At 47.1% G+C, this 8,058-nt stretch overlaps 2 pseudogenes; one reads left to right on the forward strand and one right to left on the reverse strand.

The window, feature by feature from the left end:
• Positions 1 to 2,401: 2,401 nt before the first annotated feature.
• On the forward strand, positions 2,402 to 2,815 carry LOC114630335 (annotated as a pseudogene).
• Positions 2,816 to 6,498: 3,683 nt separating this feature from the next.
• Positions 6,499 to 7,362, reverse strand: LOC114630408 (annotated as a pseudogene).
• Positions 7,363 to 8,058: the final 696 nt, after the last annotated feature.

Here is an 8,058-nt window from a genome sequence, read left to right on the forward strand (position 1 = left end):
AAATGAGGAAGGAATTAGCTTCTAGCTGCTTCCGCATTCTTACCAAAACCTCTGGAGGGCTGTTTAAACCTAAGACTTCGGCTTCAGATGTTTCCATTTAACCAAGGAATGTGAACGGAGACTTCAAAATCACTAAGAGCCATCAGGGTCAGGAATTCTCTGGGAATGGCTTTGCCCTCAGCTCTGTATTGAGATCTCCATGTGGAGTTCAGTGGAGCTGGTGCACAGGAGTTGCCTCTTAGTTTATCTCTGGGCTGTCAGTGGAGATCACTAGAAACCTCGCTTCTTATAAGGGCAGGGGACTTCTGTTAGTGCCCAAAGGCTCTGGCTGTTGGCTGCAGTGTCCCCAACTCAGTCAGTCCACGAGAAACAAAGCTAAGGTTCCTATTATGTAGCGATGTCCTCAGAGAGGTAAGTGTGTAAACAAGGGTTTGGGAACCAGATGTATAAAGTGGGGCCGTGACAGCTCCAAGGTATGGTTAGGGGGAGGTTTTTATCATAGATATGAAGGGGAATATAGCCAGAGGTATCTGGAGGAGTCCAGAGCAGGTAGGGAATGTAGTACACTGAAAATGGCCAGTAGACTGAATGGGTCATGAGAGGAGAGAAAGAGCAGAAAGCAGGGGAGAAAGACAGAGAGAGTGTGAGCAAAGGAGACAGAGCCAAGAGGGAAAGCCAAAAACAGAGAGGGGATCAAGAGAGCACATAGCAGAAATGTCAGGGTTATAAGAGAATGAGAAGCTGGGGGAGGGAGGCTCATGAACTAGAGAAGTTTAGGGTAGGCGCCAGGATGAGAAGAGCTGAGAAGAGCCGCTGGTAGTAGTGATACTGGAGGCTGGAGGCCAGCATGGCCTTTGGTAGTCATTAGACACCAGACATAGCCATTTGTCCTGAGTTTCTTTGGGACCTGACAATAGGTACCCGCCCTCCCCCCCCACTCAGGTTTCTGCTTTCATTTAGCTTTTGGCTTTTGTTTTTGAGTGTTCCATAGCCATTGGTTAATTTTGTAAATCCTTAGTTCAGCCAGCATTTTGAGTGGCGTTAGGCATGATGGTCAAACAACGAATCTCTTTCATTCTCCTGTTCTATGCAGCCCCTCTAGCTTATCCCTTCTAACCCAGTGTTCTCATCTTTAAGGTGAGTGGTGTGAGGGTTAGTCCAGTGACCTATGTAAATGACCCAGAACAGTGCTTGCTTAATAGAAAGTCAAAGCTGAGTTTTGAATCTCTTGCTGCTACCTTTCCCTGTGGTGGGAGAAACAGAGAGAGCCTTGGTCCTTGAGACTCAGCCAAGCCCACCCTAACAGCCTTGCCAGTTCCACTCCTGCCCAAGTCAGCTCCCCACTTCTCCGTCACAGGTCCTGGACTGCGCAGGCGTTCACTGTTTCCACTTCTTGCTTTCTCCCTCTCTGGAGTAGGGCCAGAAGTAATGTTAACACTTCTCTCTGTCAGCACCTTGCAGGACTGTTGGAAACACAACTGTTCACACAGAAGCTGAGCCTTCCAGGCCTCTCTCTGTCTCTCTCTTTCCCCTCTCTCCCTGCCCCCTCTCCAAACAAGGATGAAAAGACGTTCTCTAATTGTGTTTATGAATAGCTTTTAATTTTTAAATAAGTCCAGATTTTTTTTAAAAGGATGTAAAGGTGCTATTAGAGAACACTCACACATCCTTACCTCAGGTCTTCAAATGTCTATTTGCCATGTATCCACAGGGCCACCTTCCTTACCAAGTACCCATGGCTAGCCCTAGTTCCTGGGTCACTGGAGAGGTCACCCCTCAGTGTGTATTCCTAAAAACAAGGACATTTTCTTTAATATTCACATAAGAGTCAGGAGGTTAGCATAAATATAATACCACAAGCTAGCTGTTCCACTCATGTTCTTGTATAGAAAAAAAAAAACAAACCCTATTTTTCCTGGCCCAGGATCATACGATCCTGCCAGATGTCTAATCTAGAACAAACCGCTCTGTGATCTTTGAGGAGTATGAAGCAGGTATGTGGTAGGATGGGCTCACACTGGAGTGTGTCTAGTGTTCTAGTCACCGTTAAACTTTGGTGCATATTGTAACTAGCCACAGTTAGATTTTTTTTTGGGGGGGTGTATTTGGTAAAAAAATAAAATAATAATAAAAAAAAAACCCCAAAAACCAGAGGAGTCACCCTGTCCCTCCTGAAGCAGGAAGTGCAGGATGCTGCTTCATCCAATGCTGATACAAGTACTTTTAATCTCTCAGCTACGTGGTCTTTTAGGCTTTGCTACTCTGAAGTCAAGATTTTATCCATTGTAATTAGTAAGCATTTGGGGGGAATATATAAAGATCCTAGTGAGAGTCAGTCACCCTGAGCAGGGAGAGTGCTGTGGGCTGAACAGGAGCTGCAGGGAGGTGGGATACAGACTGAATGCAGGCCACCAAGGCACTGCTCGGTTCTCCAGTTCTGCTTCACCCCTGTACCAGAGGTCTAATCAGGCCTGTGTCTGCCTCCCTTCTTAGTACCAGAGACCCCATCTAAACAGCCTTCCTGCAGCAGCTCCGTCTCCAGGTGGCCAGCCTGGAATTCCAGACCAGCTATTCCAGTTATTTCCTGGGACACTGACACAGCAAGCGAGTTTATTGGCACTGGGGCCACCACAGTTGGTGTGGCTGGATCAGGGGCTGGTGTCCGCACAGTGTTTGGTAGCTTGATTATCAGCTATGCAGGAACCCGTCTCTCAAGCAACAGCTCTTCTCCCATCCCATCCTGGGTTTTGTCCTGTCTGAGGTCATGGGGTGCTTCCGTTTGACAGTCGACTTCTTCATCCTTTTCTCCATGTGAGGCTCCATGGGGCCACCCAGCTGTTCCTGCTGCTTTGACTTCATGCTGGTCCTGGTGCTGGAATGTGCTGAACTTTACCATCATACAATGTTTCTCTTTAAAAACAAACAAACAAAAAAAAGATCCTACTCCCCTCAGATTTACCCTGTAGTTTTACCATTGACCAACAATTTCCACTCAACTCAGCTATTACTATGAAATTTGCTAATCAGAGACTTAAAAATGTGTGTATGTGTGGGCACCTGCATGAATTTATATGCATGACATGTGTGAACATACCACTGAAAGCCAGAAGAAGGCCTCAGACTCCCTGGAGCTGATGAACCACCAGGCGTGAGCGCTAGGAACCAAACCCAGGTCCTCTGAAAGTGAAGCAAGTGCTACTAACCACTGAGCCATCTCTCCAGCCCCGAATCAGTGGCCCTTTAAAACCTTCACATACTTCCTCTGTGTACTGGTTGGCATTCTGATGTAGTGAAGACTGCCGTTCCTCACAGCCCATTTGTTTATTTGCATATTTGCTTATTTATATCACAGTGGACTCGTGGGTCATGATTTATTTAATGTATTATTGTTTCTATTATGTGTGTGTGTGTTTGTGTGTTTGTGTATGTGTGTGCGCATGCTTGTATGATGTGTTTACATGGGTGTGAAGTGTGAATGGGCACATGCACCACTATATGTGCATGGTCAGAGGACATGTTTATGGACCCAGTTTTCTTCCTCTTGCTTTATGTGGGTTCTAGGGATTGAAATCAGGTCACTGGGTTTGCAGGACAAGAGCCTTTACCCATGGCACCTTCTTACTGGCCTTTCTACTGTAGTTTCAGAGACAGGCCCTCTCACTAAGCCTGGAGCTCACTGATTCTTCTAGTCTGCTGGCCAGCAAACCTCTGCGCTGCCCCGCCTCACACCCCCAGCGTAGGATTTTTACACTGGGTTCTAGGGATCTGAAAGCAGGTCCTCCTCACACTTGGGTGGCAAACATTTTACCAGTAGAGACATCTCTGCAGTTCCGTATTATTTATCTTAAAGCTTAAGTGGGGCTTGGTGAGTGGGAGCCCACTGATACTTCCACTCCTTCCTGTACTGTGATTGAGCCTCCCTGACTGCGAGTGCTCACTCTTGGCAAAGCACTTAACACCCACTCAGTGGATGAGCACTCATCTATAAAGCGGCAGCAATGATGCAGCTGGCAGAATGTTTTGCAGGAAATAACAGCTGTGCATAGGAAGTCCTCGGGGCACTGGGAGTGTTTATCACCCATTTACCGTGTGAGTCCCAGGCTCTGCTCTAAAATACTTACACGTATCAATCCATTACACTGAACCCGTGCAGTAACTAGCATTATTTCTATATGTCAAAGAAGAAATAGGCATAGGGGCTGGAGAGATTGGATAGGAGGCAGCATGGAGACAGACTCTACAGTTCTGGTTAGTAGACAATGGATCAGATTATGACAATGTCATCAGCACTTGAGAGTGTGTACTGATCTCGAAGAGGACCCCAGTTTGGTTCCCAGCACCCATACCAGCTCCAGAACCTCCTGTAACTCCAACTTCATAGGATCTGACACACTCTTCCATGGTCACCTGCATACATGTGCATGCATACACACAGACATACACACACAGAAAGAGACACACACACAGACACACAGACACACAGACACACCCAGAGACACACAGACACAGAGACACACACAGACACACACACAGAGACTCACAGACACAGACACACACAGAGACACAGAGACACACAGACACAGACAGACATACAGACATACAGACACAGACACACACACTTTTTTTTTTTTTAAGAAATAGGCCGAATGAGGAAATGTCTTGTTGTACAAGGTCTCACCAGCAATGGTCAATGGATCCAGGCTGTAACCCAGGTCTGTTTGCTCTAGTGTTTGAATTATGACCAGAACATTAGAGAAGTTTCCACAGTGGTTGGGGGTGAGACAGATGGAATGAATATAACACAAGAAAGGAAAAGATATATCGGGGATGTACAGGTGCCCAGAGGGACCTGCATGGACACTGTAATCCAGAAAGCTGGGCATCAGGTGTGAAGGTCCAGACCCCCAAGTAGCTCCCTGGGGTCATCTCAGCTGATGACATTGTCATAATCTGATCCATCGTCTACTAGCCAGAACTGTAGAGTCTGTCTCCATGCTGCCTCCTACCCATCCGTGTACCACGCCTCCCTTGACTAAGCAACTTCACTCTGCTGATGGCTCGGGGCACAGTCGCCCTCTTCCCGCACTCCTAATAGTTGACCCAGGACTGATGGCAATGACTTTGACCACTGGTCTTCTCCTTAGCAGTCAGAATTGCTGCAGTTCCACAGTTATTCCCAGGGTTTCTTAGCTCCTATCTGTCTATCCTGGTATACGTAGAGGTCTATGAAAACAGATAGCATGTCTGCTATCAATTCTTTTGAAGTTCCTGGGTCTGTCTGACTTAAGGTGGGTGTTCACTACCCACTGCATGCGTGAGTCACCCGCCTTTGGCTTTCTCTTCTATCTGCATGCCGACTTCCCCAAGAGTCCCATACCAGAGGTATTCAACTATAAAGGATAGCGTAGTGATGCTTCAGAGAAGGGAAGGGCCTCGTCCCCAACCCCAACTCTAGCCAAGTGTATCATTGGTTCTCAGTGGTCCAATGTGGTTCTCAGTTCAGCTTCATTGGACTGTGCTCCATGCTGTCCTTCGCTCAAGTGTTCACAACCCTGGCTCCACAACAAAGCCCTGGGATTCTGGAAATCCATATTGGGGGACTTAAGTGGTAAACAGTTCAGAGGAAACACAGCCACTTGTGTCCCGATCCTTGCTTTTGAGGTTAATGAGAGCTGTTATTGTTGGTGATTCATGTTCAACAGCAGCTCAAACTGACAGCCATGCATGGCTGCCTAGCCCCGTGGCTAAACGCAGACACACCTTCCACCTGTAGGGAAGGCCAAACCCACATGCAATGATAGATGTCTGGGATAAACCCAGGAGATTAGAAGACAGACTCTAGGGATCGAGTCATTTGCTATGATTGATCAGATTGGGCAATATAGGACAGGTGTTTCCATATCAGGTTCACCACAGGAACAACTAGTGGCTAAACATTAACAGTTAAAGGCTCCTTACACCCCGAGCAGAGAGCTGGAACCTGGTGGGGGAAATCCAGGGCCATTTCTCTATATCAGAGTCATTGACTGTGCTGGTGAGCTGCAGAGTCTTTGATCTGACATGTCTTAGTTCCTTTTCTGTTACTGTGATAAAATGCCTGGACATGGTCAACTTCAGGGAGGAAGGGTTTATTTTAACTTCTGGTCAGGAATGATGCAATTCATTATGAAGAAAACATGGCAGTGGGGCCAGGAGCCTGGCTGGTCCACATTGCATCCACACTCAGGAAGCAGAGAGTGGACTAAAAGCCTCAAGGACAACCTAGTGACTTACCTCCTTTAATGAGGCTCCACCTTCTAAAGGTTCCACAACCTCCCCACACAGCGACACCATCTGGAGGCTAAGTGTTCAAACATATGAGCCGTTGGGGACACTTAACATTCAGACCACAACCACACTCCAGTAATGCTAAATCCTAACCTCTATAATGAATTCTTGTATTTCTGTTTTTCTATTTTTAACAGACTTAATTCATTTATTTTTCTGGTATAAAAACCTTTATGTGGTAGCCACAGCTGGAGCCTGGGTCATCTGAACAGAGACTCTGGTGTGGGTCTTCACAAGATGGTCAGTGAATTCCTGATAAGGAGACTTGATGAACACAGTCTCTTTCCAGAGGTTGGGAGTCAGGTAGCTGTAGGTCTTGGAGATGGCATCAAAAGTGACCTTGGCAAAGTTGCCCAGGGTGGCAGTGCAGCCCCTGGCTGAAGTGTAGCAGTCATTGATACCGGCCATTATCAGTAGCTTCTTGGCCACAGGGGCAGAGACAATGCTAGTGCCATCTCTGCTAGTGGCAGGGATGAGATGCACCAGCACAGAGCCACAGTGGCCTGTCACCTTGCATGGAACAGTGTGGGGCTTGCCAATCTTGTTCCCCCAGTAGCCTCTCTGCATAGGGACGATGGAGAGCTTGGCCAAGATGATGGTCCCTCGGATGGCAGTGCCAACTTCCTTGGAGCACTTAACACCAAGACCAATGTGATCATTGTATCCCCAAAAGTGATGAAAGCCTTGATCCTGGTCCGCTGGCCAGCACGAGTCTGCTTCTGCACTGGCGTGATTTTCAGAACCTCATCCTTTAGGGATGTACCCAGGAAAAAGTCAGTGATCTCAGATTCCTTAATGGGCAGGGAGATCAGGTAGATCTCCCTCCAAGGACTTGATCTTCTTGTCCTTAACCATGCGGCCGAGCTTGGTGAGCGGGATCTACTTCTTGTCTTCAGCTTTACCTCCACAAGCCCCGAGGCCTTGACCACAACCCCAGCCCCTATCCTCCGAAGAAGCCACCTTGGCCTTCTAATGCTGGGCCCCCAGACCCCTGAGTCCTCCAGGCCCTCCTGCTGCACTGGCGTCATCCGCCATTTGGTGTTTTCCCGAAGAAGAAGAAGTCTTGTATTTCTTACAAGCTCTAATCTGCAGTCTTTTCTTATATTATGATACTAGACCTTAACATCCAACCTCTTAGAGGAAAGGCCATATAGTAAAACTTGGCATGAGCCTAGCAGGCAGCTGGGAACATGTCGTATAATGTTTTGTACATGGCACGACATGGGGCAGCTCTAACGTGTGTGTTCCATTTATGGATTCTGTATGCATCCACCAAGTATTTTAGACACAGATACTCTGTCTTCAGTTGGGTTTTGATGTGTAGACTAGAAGAAGAAACCTCAGTGTGTAAGATAATAATTTCCAAGAGATAATCTTAATGAAACTCTATGCTCTTAACAGTCTAAAAAATTACTTTTGTCTTCCCCTGACCCCTGTGTGGGCTGAAGTAGGGCAATTCAACTACATTTGATATTAACGGGAACTCCCAGACTAAGAAAAAAGAGAGAGAGGTGAACTTAATGAAATTGAAAAAGAGGCAGAGCCCACGGTGTCTCTGGGGATGCTGGAGGAAGATAATTCATCTTCTCTTAAAGAATGAGGTCTTGGGGCTAGGGAGATGGCCCAGTGAGCAGGAGAACTTACTATGCAAGATGAGGCTCTGGACTCAAGTCCTCAGCACCCACACACAAAGCCAAATACTGTGTGTGTGTGTGTGTGTGTGTGTGTGTG

This window comes from Grammomys surdaster, unplaced genomic scaffold (assembly GCF_004785775.1).
Source record: "Grammomys surdaster isolate TR1022 unplaced genomic scaffold, NIH_TR_1.0 338, whole genome shotgun sequence".
Lineage (NCBI taxonomy): Eukaryota > Metazoa > Chordata > Mammalia > Rodentia > Muridae > Grammomys > Grammomys surdaster.